General features: G+C 36.9%; 5 non-coding genes and 45 pseudogenes across 5 annotated transcripts; all 50 read right to left on the bottom strand.

Annotated features, from left to right (window-relative positions):
- Nucleotides 1-84: 84 nt before the first annotated feature.
- Nucleotides 85-203, bottom strand: LOC148432657 (5S ribosomal RNA; annotated as a pseudogene).
- A 115-nt stretch (nucleotides 204-318) lies between these two features.
- On the bottom strand, nucleotides 319-437 carry LOC148432656 (5S ribosomal RNA; annotated as a pseudogene).
- Nucleotides 438-553: 116 nt separating this feature from the next.
- On the bottom strand, nucleotides 554-672 carry LOC148432655 (5S ribosomal RNA; annotated as a pseudogene).
- A 116-nt stretch (nucleotides 673-788) lies between these two features.
- LOC148432654 (5S ribosomal RNA) lies at nucleotides 789-907 on the bottom strand (annotated as a pseudogene).
- Nucleotides 908-1023: 116 nt separating this feature from the next.
- LOC148432653 (5S ribosomal RNA) lies at nucleotides 1024-1142 on the bottom strand (annotated as a pseudogene).
- A 116-nt stretch (nucleotides 1143-1258) lies between these two features.
- On the bottom strand, nucleotides 1259-1377 carry LOC148432652 (5S ribosomal RNA; annotated as a pseudogene).
- A 116-nt stretch (nucleotides 1378-1493) lies between these two features.
- LOC148432651 (5S ribosomal RNA) lies at nucleotides 1494-1612 on the bottom strand (annotated as a pseudogene).
- A 116-nt stretch (nucleotides 1613-1728) lies between these two features.
- Nucleotides 1729-1847, bottom strand: LOC148432650 (5S ribosomal RNA; annotated as a pseudogene).
- Nucleotides 1848-1963: 116 nt separating this feature from the next.
- LOC148432649 (5S ribosomal RNA) lies at nucleotides 1964-2082 on the bottom strand (annotated as a pseudogene).
- A 115-nt stretch (nucleotides 2083-2197) lies between these two features.
- Nucleotides 2198-2316, bottom strand: LOC148432648 (5S ribosomal RNA; annotated as a pseudogene).
- A 116-nt stretch (nucleotides 2317-2432) lies between these two features.
- Nucleotides 2433-2551, bottom strand: LOC148432647 (5S ribosomal RNA; annotated as a pseudogene).
- A 115-nt stretch (nucleotides 2552-2666) lies between these two features.
- LOC148432646 (5S ribosomal RNA) lies at nucleotides 2667-2785 on the bottom strand (annotated as a pseudogene).
- A 116-nt stretch (nucleotides 2786-2901) lies between these two features.
- Nucleotides 2902-3020, bottom strand: LOC148432645 (5S ribosomal RNA). The gene has a single exon (XR_015877074.1). It is a non-coding gene; the product is annotated as a 5S ribosomal RNA (ribosomal RNA).
- Nucleotides 3021-3134: 114 nt separating this feature from the next.
- On the bottom strand, nucleotides 3135-3253 carry LOC148432644 (5S ribosomal RNA; annotated as a pseudogene).
- A 117-nt stretch (nucleotides 3254-3370) lies between these two features.
- LOC148432643 (5S ribosomal RNA) lies at nucleotides 3371-3489 on the bottom strand (annotated as a pseudogene).
- A 116-nt stretch (nucleotides 3490-3605) lies between these two features.
- LOC148432642 (5S ribosomal RNA) lies at nucleotides 3606-3724 on the bottom strand (annotated as a pseudogene).
- Nucleotides 3725-3840: 116 nt separating this feature from the next.
- LOC148432641 (5S ribosomal RNA) lies at nucleotides 3841-3959 on the bottom strand (annotated as a pseudogene).
- A 116-nt stretch (nucleotides 3960-4075) lies between these two features.
- Nucleotides 4076-4194, bottom strand: LOC148432640 (5S ribosomal RNA; annotated as a pseudogene).
- A 115-nt stretch (nucleotides 4195-4309) lies between these two features.
- Nucleotides 4310-4428, bottom strand: LOC148432639 (5S ribosomal RNA). The gene has a single exon (XR_015876993.1). It is a non-coding gene; the product is annotated as a 5S ribosomal RNA (ribosomal RNA).
- A 116-nt stretch (nucleotides 4429-4544) lies between these two features.
- LOC148432638 (5S ribosomal RNA) lies at nucleotides 4545-4663 on the bottom strand (annotated as a pseudogene).
- Nucleotides 4664-4779: 116 nt separating this feature from the next.
- On the bottom strand, nucleotides 4780-4898 carry LOC148432637 (5S ribosomal RNA; annotated as a pseudogene).
- A 116-nt stretch (nucleotides 4899-5014) lies between these two features.
- LOC148432636 (5S ribosomal RNA) lies at nucleotides 5015-5133 on the bottom strand (annotated as a pseudogene).
- Nucleotides 5134-5250: 117 nt separating this feature from the next.
- LOC148432635 (5S ribosomal RNA) lies at nucleotides 5251-5369 on the bottom strand (annotated as a pseudogene).
- A 116-nt stretch (nucleotides 5370-5485) lies between these two features.
- On the bottom strand, nucleotides 5486-5604 carry LOC148432634 (5S ribosomal RNA; annotated as a pseudogene).
- Nucleotides 5605-5720: 116 nt separating this feature from the next.
- On the bottom strand, nucleotides 5721-5839 carry LOC148432633 (5S ribosomal RNA). Its single transcript, XR_015876868.1, has one exon. It is a non-coding gene; the product is annotated as a 5S ribosomal RNA (ribosomal RNA).
- Nucleotides 5840-5956: 117 nt separating this feature from the next.
- On the bottom strand, nucleotides 5957-6075 carry LOC148432632 (5S ribosomal RNA; annotated as a pseudogene).
- A 116-nt stretch (nucleotides 6076-6191) lies between these two features.
- LOC148432631 (5S ribosomal RNA) lies at nucleotides 6192-6310 on the bottom strand (annotated as a pseudogene).
- A 116-nt stretch (nucleotides 6311-6426) lies between these two features.
- On the bottom strand, nucleotides 6427-6545 carry LOC148432630 (5S ribosomal RNA; annotated as a pseudogene).
- Nucleotides 6546-6661: 116 nt separating this feature from the next.
- Nucleotides 6662-6780, bottom strand: LOC148432629 (5S ribosomal RNA). The gene has a single exon (XR_015876978.1). It is a non-coding gene; the product is annotated as a 5S ribosomal RNA (ribosomal RNA).
- Nucleotides 6781-6896: 116 nt separating this feature from the next.
- On the bottom strand, nucleotides 6897-7015 carry LOC148432628 (5S ribosomal RNA; annotated as a pseudogene).
- A 116-nt stretch (nucleotides 7016-7131) lies between these two features.
- Nucleotides 7132-7250, bottom strand: LOC148432627 (5S ribosomal RNA; annotated as a pseudogene).
- A 116-nt stretch (nucleotides 7251-7366) lies between these two features.
- LOC148432626 (5S ribosomal RNA) lies at nucleotides 7367-7485 on the bottom strand (annotated as a pseudogene).
- A 585-nt stretch (nucleotides 7486-8070) lies between these two features.
- LOC148432625 (5S ribosomal RNA) lies at nucleotides 8071-8189 on the bottom strand (annotated as a pseudogene).
- Nucleotides 8190-8305: 116 nt separating this feature from the next.
- LOC148432624 (5S ribosomal RNA) lies at nucleotides 8306-8424 on the bottom strand (annotated as a pseudogene).
- Nucleotides 8425-8540: 116 nt separating this feature from the next.
- On the bottom strand, nucleotides 8541-8659 carry LOC148432623 (5S ribosomal RNA; annotated as a pseudogene).
- Nucleotides 8660-8775: 116 nt separating this feature from the next.
- Nucleotides 8776-8894, bottom strand: LOC148432622 (5S ribosomal RNA). Its single transcript, XR_015877073.1, has one exon. It is a non-coding gene; the product is annotated as a 5S ribosomal RNA (ribosomal RNA).
- A 115-nt stretch (nucleotides 8895-9009) lies between these two features.
- Nucleotides 9010-9128, bottom strand: LOC148432621 (5S ribosomal RNA; annotated as a pseudogene).
- Nucleotides 9129-9244: 116 nt separating this feature from the next.
- LOC148432620 (5S ribosomal RNA) lies at nucleotides 9245-9363 on the bottom strand (annotated as a pseudogene).
- Nucleotides 9364-9479: 116 nt separating this feature from the next.
- On the bottom strand, nucleotides 9480-9598 carry LOC148432619 (5S ribosomal RNA; annotated as a pseudogene).
- A 115-nt stretch (nucleotides 9599-9713) lies between these two features.
- LOC148432618 (5S ribosomal RNA) lies at nucleotides 9714-9832 on the bottom strand (annotated as a pseudogene).
- Nucleotides 9833-9949: 117 nt separating this feature from the next.
- LOC148432617 (5S ribosomal RNA) lies at nucleotides 9950-10068 on the bottom strand (annotated as a pseudogene).
- Nucleotides 10069-10184: 116 nt separating this feature from the next.
- LOC148432616 (5S ribosomal RNA) lies at nucleotides 10185-10303 on the bottom strand (annotated as a pseudogene).
- Nucleotides 10304-10419: 116 nt separating this feature from the next.
- Nucleotides 10420-10538, bottom strand: LOC148432615 (5S ribosomal RNA; annotated as a pseudogene).
- A 117-nt stretch (nucleotides 10539-10655) lies between these two features.
- On the bottom strand, nucleotides 10656-10774 carry LOC148432614 (5S ribosomal RNA; annotated as a pseudogene).
- A 116-nt stretch (nucleotides 10775-10890) lies between these two features.
- LOC148432613 (5S ribosomal RNA) lies at nucleotides 10891-11009 on the bottom strand (annotated as a pseudogene).
- Nucleotides 11010-11126: 117 nt separating this feature from the next.
- LOC148432612 (5S ribosomal RNA) lies at nucleotides 11127-11245 on the bottom strand (annotated as a pseudogene).
- A 116-nt stretch (nucleotides 11246-11361) lies between these two features.
- LOC148432611 (5S ribosomal RNA) lies at nucleotides 11362-11479 on the bottom strand (annotated as a pseudogene).
- Nucleotides 11480-11595: 116 nt separating this feature from the next.
- Nucleotides 11596-11714, bottom strand: LOC148432610 (5S ribosomal RNA; annotated as a pseudogene).
- Nucleotides 11715-11830: 116 nt separating this feature from the next.
- LOC148432609 (5S ribosomal RNA) lies at nucleotides 11831-11949 on the bottom strand (annotated as a pseudogene).
- Nucleotides 11950-12065: 116 nt separating this feature from the next.
- Nucleotides 12066-12184, bottom strand: LOC148432608 (5S ribosomal RNA; annotated as a pseudogene).
- Between the last annotated feature and the right edge of the window lie 316 nt (nucleotides 12185-12500).

The following is a 12500-nucleotide window of genomic DNA, read 5'->3' as shown; positions in this document are numbered from 1 at the left end:
TTCTTAACTCAAGTAAATTCATTAATAAGTTGAAAAAATTAAATGTAAAATGTAATAGAAAAGACTGTTATGGCAGTATAAAATTACCTACAGCACCTGGTATTCCCAGGTGGTCTCGCATCCAAGTACTAACCAGGCCCAACACTGCATAGCTTCTAAGTTCAGATGAGATTGGGCATGTCCAGTGTGGTTTGGCTGTAGGTGCTCAAAAACATTAACTTTAGACCTCTTTTACTTCTTAACTCAAGTAAATTCAATGATAAGTTGAAAAATGAAATGTAAAATGTAATAGAAAAGAAAGTTATGGCAGAATAAAATTACCTACAGCACCTGGTATTCCCAGGTGGTCTCCGATCCAAGTACTAACCAGGCCCAACACTGCATAGCTTCCAAGATCAGACGAGATTGGGCATGTCCAGTGTGGTTTGACTGTAGGTGCTCAATAACATTAACTTTAGACCTCTTTTACTTCCTAACTCAAGTAAATTCATTGATAAGTTGAAAAAATGTAATTTAAAATGTAATAGAAAAGAATGTTATGGCTATATAAAATTACCTACAGCACCTGGTATTCCCAGGTGGTCTCCCGTCCAAGTACTAACCAGACCCAACACTGCATAGCTTCCAAGATCAGATGAGATTGGGTATGTCCAGTGTGGTTTGGCTGTATGCACTCAAAAACATTAACTTTAGACCTCTTTTACTTCTTAACTCAAATAAATTCATTGATAAGTTGAAAAAATTAAATGTAAAATGTAAAAGAAAAGAATGTTATGGCTGCATAAAATTACCTACAGCACATGGTATTCCCAGGTGGTCTCCCATCCAAGTACTAACCAGGCCCAACACTACATAGCTTCCAAGATCAGACAAGATTGGGCATGTCCAGTGTGGTTTGGCTATAAGTGCTCAAAAACATTAACTTTAGACCTCTTTTACTTCTTAACTCAAGTAAATTCATTGATAAGTTGAAAAAATTAAATGTAAAATGTAATAGAAAAGAATGTTATGGCAGTATAAAATTACCTACAGCACCTGGCATTCCCAGGTGGTCTAACATCTAAGTACTAACCAGGCCCAACACTGCATAGCTTCCAAGTTCAGACGAGATTGTGCATGTCCAGTGTGGTTTGGCTGTAGGTGCTCAAAAACATTAACTTTAGACCTCTTTTACTTCTTAACCCAAGTAAATTCAATGATTATTTGAAAAATGAAATGTAAAATGTAATAGAAAAGAATGTTTTTTTCTGTATAAAATTACCTACAGCACCTGGTATTCCCAGGTGGTTTCCCATCCAAGTACAAACCAGGCCCAACACTGCATAGCTTACAAGATCAGATGAGATTGGGCATGTCCAGTGTGGTTTGGCTGTAGTTGCTCAAAAGCATTAAATTTAGACCTCTATTACATCTTAACTCAAGTAAATTCATTGATAAGTTGAAAAAATTAAATGTAAAATGTAATAGAAAAGAATGTTATGCCAGTATAAAATTACCTACAGCACCTGGCATTCCCAGGTGGTCTCCCATCCAAGTACTAACCAGGCCCAACACTGCATAGCTTTCAAGATCAGACGAGATTGGGCATGTCCAGTGTGGTTTGACAGTAGGTGTTCAAAACCATTAACTTTAGACCTCTTTTACTTCTTAACTAAAGTAAATTCATTGATAAGTTGAAAAAATGTAATGTAAAATGTAATAGAAAAGAATGATATGGCTATATAAAATTACCTACAGCACCTGGTATTCCCAGGTTGTCTCCCATCCAACTACTAACCAGGCCCAACACTGCATAGCTTCCAAGATCAGACAAGATTGGGCATGTCCAGTGTGGTTTGGCTGTAGGTGCTCAAAATCATTAACTTTAGACCTCTATTACTTCTTAACTCAAGTAAATTCATTAATAAGTTGAAAAAATTAAATGTAAAATGTAATAGAAAAGACTGTTATATCAGTATAAAATTACCTACAGCACCTGGTATTCCCAGGTGGTCTCCCATCCAAGTACTAACCATGCCCAACACTGCATAGCTTCCAAGTTCAGATGAGATTGGGCATGTCCAGTGTGGTTTGGCTGTAGGTGCTCAAAAACATTAACTTTAGACCTCTTTTACTTCTTAACTCAAGTAAATTCAATGATAAGTTGAAAAATGAAATGTAAAATGTAATAGAAAAGAATGTTATGGCAGTATAAAATTACCTACAGCACCTGGCATTCCCAGGTGGTCTCCCATCCAAGTACTAACCAGGCCCAACACTGCATAGCTTCCAAGATCAGACGAGATTGGGCATGTCCAGTGTGGTTTGACTGTAGGTGCTCAAAAACATTAACTTTAGACCTCTTTTACTTCTTAGCTCAAGTAAATTCATTGATAAGTTGAAAAAATGTAATGTAAAATGTAATAGAAAAGAATGTTATGGCTATATAAAATTACCTACAGCACCTGGTATTCCCAGGTGGTCTCCCGTCCAAGTACTAACCAGGCCCAACACTGCATAGCTTCCAAGATCAGATGAGATTGGGTATGTCCAGTGTGGTTTGGCTGTATGCACACAAAAACATTAACTTTAGACCTCTTTTACTTCTTAACTCAAATAAATTCATTGATAAGTTAAAAAATTAAATGTAAAATGTAAAAGAAAAGAATGTTATGGCTGCATAAAATTACCTACAGCACATGGTATTCCCAGGTGGTCTCCCATCGAAGTACTAACCAGGCCCAACACTGCATAGCTTCCAAGATCAGACGAGATTGGGCATGTCCAGTGTGGTTTGGCTATAGGTGCTCAAAAACATTAATTTTAGACCTCTTTTACTTCTTAACTCAAGTAAATTCATTGATAAGTTGAAAAAATTAAATGTAAAATGTAATAGAAAAGAATGTTATGGCAGTATAAAATTACCTACAGCACCTGGTATTCCCAGGTGGTCTCCCATCCAAGTACTAACCAGGCCCAACACTGCATAGCTTCCAAGTTCAGACGAGATTGGGCATGTCCAGTGTGGTTTGGCTGTAGGTGCTCAAAACATTAACTTTAGACCTCTTTTACTTCTTAACCCAAGTAAATTCAATGATTATTTGAAAAATGAAATGTAAAATGTAATAGAAAAGAATGTTATGGCAGTATAAAATTACCTACAGCTCCTGGTATTCCCAGGTGGTCTCCCATCCAAGTACTAACCAGGCCCAACACTGCATAGTTTCCAAGATCAGATGAGATTGGGCAAGTCCAGCGTGGTTTGGCTGTAGGTGCTCAAAAACATTAACTTTCGACCTCTTTTACTTCTTAACTCAAGTAAATTCATTGATAAGTTGAAAAAAATAAATGTAAAATGTAATAGAAAAGAATGTTTTTTTCTGTATAAAATTACCTACAGCACCTGGTATTCCCAGGTGGTTTCCCATACAAGTACAAACCAGGCCCAACACTGCATAGCTTACAAGATCAGACGAGATTGGGCATGTCCAGTGTGGTTTGGCTGTAGTTGCTCAAAAGCATTAAATTTAGACCTCTATTACATCTTAACTCAAGTAAATTCATTGATAAGTTGAAAAAATTAAATGTAAAATGTAATAGAAAAGAATGTTATGCCAGTATAAAATTACCTACAGCACCTGGCATTCCCAGGTGGTCTCCCATCCAAGTACTAACCAGGCCCAACACTGCATAGCTTTCAAGATCAGACGAGATTGGGCATGTCCAGTGTGGTTTGACAGTAGGTGTTCAAAACCATTAACTTTAGACCTCTTTTACTTCTTAACTCAAGTAAATTCATTGATAAGTTGAAAAAATGTAATGTAAAATGTAATAGAAAAGAATGATATGGCTATATAAAATTACTTACAGCACCTGGTATTCCCAGGTGGTCTCCCATCCAACTACTAACCAGGCCCAACACTGCATAGCTTCCAAGATCAGACGAGATTGGGCATGTCCAGTGTGGTTTGGCTGTAGGTGCTCAAAATCATTAACTTTAGACCTCTATTACTTCTTAACTCAAGTAAATTCATTAATAAGTTGAAAAAATTAAATGTAAAATGTAATAGAAAAGACTGTTATGGCAGTATAAAATTACCTACAGCACCTGGTATTCCCAGGTGGTCTCCCATCCAAGTACTAACCAGGCCAAACACTGCATAGCTTCCAAGTTCAGACGAGATAGGGCATGTCCAGTGTGGTTTGGCTGTAGGTGCTCAAAACCATTAACTTTAGACCTCTTTTACTTCTTAACTCAAGTAAATTCAATGATAAGTTGAAAAATGAAATGTAAAATGTAATAGAAAAGAATGTTATGGCAGTATAAAATTACCTACAGCACCTGGTATTCCCAGGTGGTCTCCCATCCAAGTACTAACCAGGCCCAACACTGCATAGCTTCCAAGATCAGACGAGATTGGGCATGTCCAGTGTGGTTTGACTGTAGGTGCTCAATAACATTAACTTTAGACCTCTTTTACTTCTTAACTCAAGTAAATTCATTGATAAGTTGAAAAAATGTAATGTAAAATGTAATAGAAAAGAATGTTATGGCTATATAAAATTACCTACAGCACCTGGTATTCCCAGGTGGTCTCCCGTCCAAGTACTAACCAGGCCCAACACTGCATAGCTTCCAAGATCAGATGAGATTGGGCATGTCCAGTGTGGTTTGGCTGTATGCACTCAAAAACATTAACTTTAGACCTCTTTTACTTCTTAACTCAAATAAATTCATTGATAAGTTGAAAAAATTAAATGTAAAATGTAAAAGAAAAGAATGTTATGGCTGCATAAAATTACCTACAGCACATGGTATTCCCAGGTGGTCTCCCATCCAAGTACTAACCAGGCCCAACACTGTATAGCTTCCAAGATCAGACAAGAGTGGGCATGTCCAGTGTGGTTTGGCTATAGATGCTCAAAAACATTAACTTTAGACCTCTTTTACTTCTTATCTCAAGTAAATTCATTGATAAGTTGAAAAAATTAAATGTAAAATGTAATAGAAAAGAATGTTATGGCAGTATAAAATTACATACAGCACCTGGTATTCCCAGGTGGTCTCCCATCCAAGTACTAACCAGGCCCAACACTGCATAGCTTCCAAGTGCAGACGAGATTGGGCAAGTCCAGCGTGGTTTGGCTGTAGGTGCTCAAAAACATTAACTTTTGACCTCTTTTACTTCTTAACTCAAGTAAATTCATTGATAATTTGAAAAAAATAAATGTAAAATGTAATAGAAAAGAATGTTTTTTTCTGTATAAAATTACCTACAGCACCTGGTATTCCCAGGTGGTTTCCCATCCAAGTACAAACCAGGCCCAACACTGCATAGCTTACAAGATCAGACAAGATTGGGCATGTCCAGTGTGGTTTGGCTGTAGTTGCTCAAAAGCATTAAATTTAGACCTCTATTACTTCTTAACTCAAGTAAATTCATTGATAAGTTGAAAAAATTAAATGTAAAATGTAATAGAAAAGACTGTTATGGCAGTATAAAATTTCCTACAGCACCTGGTATTCCCAGGTGGTCTCCCATCCAAGTACTAACCAGGCCTAACACTGCATAGCTTTCAAGATCAGACGAGATTGGGCTTGTCCAGTGTGGTTTGGCTGTAGGTGCTCAAAAACATTAACTTTAGACCTATATTACTTTTTAACTCAAGTAAATTCATTGATAAGTTGAAAAAATTAAATGTAAAATGTAATAGAAAAGAATGTTAAGGCTGTATAAAATTACCTACAGCACCTGGAATTCCCAGGTGGTCTCCCATCCAAGTACTAACCAGGCCCAACACTGCTTAGCTTCCAAGATCAGACGAGATTGGGCATGTCCAGTGTGGTTTGGCTGTAGGTGCTGAAAAACATTAACTTTAGACCTCTTTTACTTCTTAACTGAAGTAAATTCATTGATAAGTTGAAAAAATTAAAATGTAAAATGTAATAGAAAAGAATGTTTTGGCTGTATAAAATTACATACAGCACCTGGTATTACCAGGTGGTCTCCCATGCAAGTACAAACCAGGCCCAACACTGAATAGCTTCCAAGATCAGACGAGATTGGGCATGTCCAGGGTGGTTTGGCCGTAGGTGCTCAAAAGCATTAAATTTAGACCTCTATTACATCTTAACTCAAGTAAATTCATTGATAAGTTGAAAAAATTAAATGTAAAATGTAATAGAAAAGAATGTTATGCCAGTATAAAATTACCTACAGCACCTGGCATTCCCAGGTGGTCTCCCATCCAAGTACTAACCAGGCCCAACACTGCATAGCTTTCAAGATCAGACGAGATTGGGCATGTCCAGTGTGGTTTGACAGTAGGTGTTCAAAACCATTAACTTTAGACCTCTTTTACTTCTTAACTCAAGTAAATTCATTGATAAGTTGAAAAAATGTAATGTAAAATGTAATAGAAAAGAATGATATGGCTATATAAAATTACCTACAGCACCTGGTATTCCCAGGTGGTCTCCCATCCAACTACTAACCAGGCCCAACACTGAATAGCTTCCAAGATCAGACGAGATTGGGCATGTCCAGGGTGGTTTGGCCGTAGGTGCTCAAAAGCATTAAATTTAGACCTCTATTACTTCTTAACTCAAGTAAATTCATTGATAAGTTGAAAAATATAAATGTACAATGTAATAGAAAAGAATGTTATGGCTGCATAAAATTACCTACAGCACCTGGTATTCCCAGGTGGTCTCCCATCCAAGTACTAACCAGGCCCAACACTGCATAGCTTCCAAGATCAAACGAGATTGGGCATGTCCAGTGTGGTTTGGCTGTAGGTGCTCAAAAATATTAACTTTAGACATCTATTACTTCTTAACTCATGTAAATTCATTGATAAGTTGAAAAAATTAAATGTAAAATGTAATAGAAAAGAATGTTTTGGCTGTATAAAATTACCTACAGCACCTGGTATTCCCAGGTGGTCTCCCATCCAACTACTAACCAGGTCCAACACTGCATAGCTTCCAAGATCAAACAAGATTGGGCATGTCCAGTGTGGTTTGGCTGTAGGTGCTCAAAAACATTAACTTTAGACCTCTTTTACATCTTAACTCAAGTAAATTCAATGATAAGTTGAAAAAATTAAATGTAAAATGTAATAGAAAAGAATGTTTTGGCTGTATAAAATTTCCTACAGCAACTGGAATTCCCAGGTGGTCTCCCATCCAAGTACATACCAGGCCCAACACAGCAAAGCTTACAAGATCAGACGAGATTGGGCATGTCCAGTGTGGTTTGGCTGTAGGTGCTCAAAATCATTAAATTTAGACCTCTATTACTTCTTAACTCAAGTAAATTCATTGATAAGTTGAAAAAATTAAATGTAAAATGTAATAGAAAAGAATGTTATGGCAGTATAAAATTACCTACAGCACCTGGTATTCCTAGAGGGTCTCCCATCCAAGTATTAACCAGGCTCAACACTGCATAGCTTCCAAGATCAGACGAGATTGGGCATCTCCAGTGTGGTTTGACTGTAGGTGCTCAAAAACATTAACTTTAGACCTCTTTTACTTCTTAACTCAAGTAAATTCATTGATAAGTTGAAAAAATGTAATGTAAAATGTAATAGAAAAGAATGTTATGGCAGTATAAAATTACCTACAGCTCCTGGTATTCACAGGTTGTCTCCCATCCAATACTAACCAGCCCCAACACTGTATAGCTTCCAAGATCAGACAAGATTGGGCATGTCCAGTGTGGTTTGGCTGTAGGTGCTCAAAAACATTAACTTTAGACCTCTTTTACTTCTTAACTCAAGTAAATTCAATGATAAGTTGAAAAAATTAAATGTAAAATGTAATAGAAAAGAATGTTTTGGCTGTATAAAATTTCCTACAGCAACTGCTATTCCCAGGTGGTCTCCCATCCAAGTACAAACCAGGCACAACACAGCAAAGCTTACAAGATCAAACGAGATTGGGCATGTCCAGTGTGGTTTGGCTGTAGGTGCTCAAAATCATTAAATTTAGACCTCTATTACTTCTTAACTCAAGTAAATTCATTGATAAGTTGAAAAAATTAAATGTAAAATGTAATAGAAAAGAATGTTATGGCAGTATAAAATTACCTACAGCACCTGGTATTGCCAGGGGGACTCCCATCCAAGTACTAACCAGGCCCAACACTGCATAGCTTCCAAGATCAGACGAGATTGGGCATGTCCAGTGTGGTTTGACTGTAGGTGCTCAATAACATTAACTTTAGACCTCTTTTACTTCTTAACTCAAGTAAATTCATTGATAAGTTGAAAAAATGTAATGTAAAATGTAATAGAAAAGAATGTTATGGCTATATAAAATTACCTACAGCACCTGGTATTCCCAGGTGGTCTCCCGTCCAAGTACTAACCAGGCCCAAAACTGCATAGCTTCCAAGATCAGATGAGATTGGGTATGTCCAGTGTGGTTTGGCTGTATGCACTCAAAAACATTAACTTTAGACCTCTTTTACTTCTTAACTCAAATAAATTCATTGATAAGTTGAAAAAATTAAATGTAAAATGTAAAAGAAAAGAAAGTTATGGCTGCATAAAATTACCTACAGCACATGGTATTCCCAGGTGGTCTCCCATCCAAGTACTAACCAGGCCCAACACTGCTTAGCTTCCAAGATCAGACAAGATTGGGCATTTCCAGTGTGGTTTGGCTATAGGTGCTCAAAAACATTAACTTTAGACCTCTTTTACTTCTTAACTCAAGTAAATTCATTGATAAGTTGAAAAAATAAAATGTAAAATGTAATAGAAAAGAATGTTATGGCAGTATAAAATTACCTACAGCACCTGGTATTCCCAGGTGGTCTCCCATCCAAGTACTAACCAGGCCCAACACTGCATAGCTTCCAAGTTCAGACGAGATTGGGCATGTCCAGTGTGGTTTGGCTGTAGGTGCTCAAAAACATTAACTTTAGACCTCTTTTACTTCTTAACTCAAGTAAATTCAATGATAAGTTGAAAAATGAAATGTAAAATGTAATAGAAAAGAATGTTATGGCAGTATAAAATTACCTACAGCACCTGGTATTCCCAGGTGGTCTCCCATCCAAGTACTAACCAGGCCAAACACTGCATAGCTTCCAAGATCAGACGAGATTGGGCATGTCCAGGGTGGTTTGACTGTAGGTGCTCAATAACATTAACTTTAGACCTCTTTTACTTCTTAACTCAAATAAATTCATTGATAAGTTGAAAAAATTAAATGTAAAATGTAAAAGAAAAGAATGTTATGGCTGCATAAAATTACCTACAGCACATGGTATTCCCAGGTGGTCTCCCATCCAAGTACTAACCAGGCCCAACACTGTATAGCTTCCAAGATCAGACAAGATTGGGTATGTCCAGTGTGGTTTGGCTATAGATGCTCAAAAACATTAACTTTAGACCTCTTTTACTTCTTAACTCAAATAAATTCATTGATAAGTTGAAAAAATTAAATGTAAAATGTAAAAGAAAAGAATGTTATGGCTGCATAAAATTACCTACAGCACATGGTATTCCCAGGTGGTCTCCCATCCAAGTACTAACCAGGCCCAACACTGTATAGCTTTCAAGATCAGACAAGATTGGGTATGTCCAGTGTGGTTTGGCTATAGATGCTCAAAAACATTAACTTTAGACCTCTTTTACTTCTTAACCCAAGTAAATTCAATGATTATTTGAAAAATGAAATGTAAAATGTAATAGAAAAGAATGTTATGGCAGTATAAAATTACCTACAGCTCCTGGTATTCCCAGGTGGTCTCCCATCCAAGTACTAACCAGGCCCAACACTGCATAGTTTCCAAGATCAGATGAGATTGGGCAAGTCCAGCGTGGTTTGGCTGTAGGTGCTCAAAAACATTAACTTTCGACCTCTTTTACTTCTTAACTCAAGTAAATTCATTGATAAGTTGAAAAAAATAAATGTAAAATGTAATAGAAAAGAATTTTTTTTTCTGTATAAAATTACCTACAGCACCTGGTATTCCCAGTTGGTTTCCCATCCAAGTACAAACCAGGCCCAACACTGCATAGCTTACAAGATCAGACGAGATTGGGCATGTCCAGTGTGGTTTGGCTGTAGTTGCTCAAAAGCATTAAATTTAGACCTCTATTACATCTTAACTCAAGTAAATTCATTGATAAGTTGAAAAAATTAAATGTAAAATGTAATAGAAAAGAATGTTATGCCAGTATAAATTTACCTACAGCACCTGGCATTCCCAGGTGGCCTCCCATCCAAGTACTAACCAGGCCCAACACTGCATAGCTTTCAAGATCAGACGAGATTGGGCATGTCCAGTGTGGTTTGACAGTAGGTGTTCAAAACCATTAACTTTAGACCTCTTTTACTTCTTAACTCAAGTAAATTCATTGATAAGTTGAAAAAATGTAATGTAAAATGTAATAGAAAAGAATGATATGGCTATATAAAATTACCTACAGCACCTGGTATTCCCAGGTGGTCTCCCATCCAACTACTAACCAGGCCCAACACTGCATAGCTTCCAAGATCAGACGAGATTGGGCATGTCCAGCGTGGTTTGGCTGTAGGTGCTCAAAAGCATTAACTTTAGACCTCTATTACTTCTTAACTCAAGTAAATTCATTGATAAGTTGAAAAAATTAAATGTAAAATGTAATAGAAAAGACTGTTATGGCAGTATAAAACTTTCCTACAGCACCTGGTATTCCCAGGTGGTCTCCCATCCAAGTACTAACCAGGCCTAACACTGCATAGCTTTCAAGATCAGACGAGATTGGGCTTGTCCAGTGTGGTTTGGCTGTAGGTGCTCAAAAACATTAACTTTAGACCTATATTACTTCTTAACTCAAGTAAATTCATTGATAAGTTGAAAAAATTAAATGTAAAATGTAATAGAAAAGAATGTTAAGGCTGTATAAAATTACCTACAGCACCTGGAATTCCCAGGTGGTCTCCCATCCAAGTACTAACCAGGCCCAACACTGCATAGCTTCCAAGATCAGACGAGATTGGCCATGTCCAGTGGGGTTTGGCTGTAGGTGCTCAAAAACATTAACTTTAGACCTCTTTTACTTCTTAACTCAAGTAAATTCATTGATAAGTTGAAAAAATTAAAATGTAAAATGTAATAGAAAAGAATGTTTTGGCTGTATAAAATTACATACAGCACCTGGTATTCCCAGGTGGTCTCCCATGCAAGTACAAACCAGGCCCAACACTGAATAGCTTCCAAGATCAGAAGAGATTGGGCATGTCCAGGGTGGTTTGGCCGTAGGTGCTCAAAAGCATTAAATTTAGACCTCTATTACTTCTTAACTCAAGTAAATTCATTGATAAGTTGAAAAAATTAAATGTAAAATGTAATAGAAAAGAATGTTATGGCTGCATAAAATTACCTACAGCACCTGGTATTCCCAGGTGGTCTCCCATCCAAGTACTAACCAGGCCCAACACTGCATATCTTCCAAGATCAAACGAGATTGGGCATGTCCAGTGTGGTTTGCTGTAGGTGCTCAAAAATATTAACTTTAGACATCTATTACTTCTTAACTCATGTAAATTCATTGATAAGTTGAAAAAATTAAATGTAAAATGTAATAGAAAAGAATGTTTTGGCTGTATAAAATTACCTACAGCACCTGGTATTCCCAGGTGGTCTCCCATCCAACTACTAACCAGGTCCAACACTGCATAGCTTCCAAGATCAAACAAGATTGGGCATGTCCAGTGTGGTTTGGCTGTAGGTGCTCAAAAACATTAACTTTAGACCTCTTTTACATCTTAACTCAAGTAAATTCATTGATAAGTTGAAAAAATTAAATGTAAAATGTAATAGAAAAGAAGTTTAAGGCTGTATAAAATTACCTACAGCACCTGGAATTCCCAGGTGGTCTCCCATCCAAGTACTAACCAGGCCCAACACTGCATAGCTTCCAAGATCAAACAAGATTGGGCATGTCCAGTGTGGTTTGGCTGTAGGTGCTCAAAAACATTAACTTTAGACCTCTTTTACATCTTAACTCAAGTAAATTCAATGATAAGTTGAAAAAATTAAATGTAAAATGTAATAGAAAAGAATGTTTTGGCTGTATAAAATTTCCTACAGCAACTGGAATTCCCAGGTGGTCTCCCATCCAAGTACATACCAGGCCCAACACAGCAAAGCTTACAAGATCAGACGAGATTGGGCATGTCCAGTGTGGTTTGGCTGTAGGTGCTCAAAAACATTAACTTTAGACCTCTTTTACTTTTTAACTCAAGTAAATTCATTGATAAGTTGAAAAAATTTAATGTAAAATGTAATAGAAAAGAATGTTATGGCAGTATAAAATTTCCTACAGCTCCTGGTATTCCCAGGTTGTCTCCCATCCAATACTAACCAGCCCCAACACTGCATAGCTTCCAAGATCAGACAAGATTGGGCATGTCCAGTGTGGTTTGGCTGTAGGTGCTCAAAAACATTAACTTTAGACCTCTTTTACTTCTTAACTCAAGTAAATTCAATGATAAGTTGAAAAAATTAAATGTAAAA

Source organism: Taudactylus pleione, unplaced genomic scaffold (assembly GCF_031769625.1).
Source record: "Taudactylus pleione unplaced genomic scaffold, aTauple2 ptg002179l, whole genome shotgun sequence".
Taxonomy (NCBI): Eukaryota; Metazoa; Chordata; class Amphibia; order Anura; family Myobatrachidae; genus Taudactylus; species Taudactylus pleione.
The sequence above is the reverse complement of the archived record's forward strand: the minus strand, read 5'-3'. Positions and strand labels throughout refer to the sequence as shown.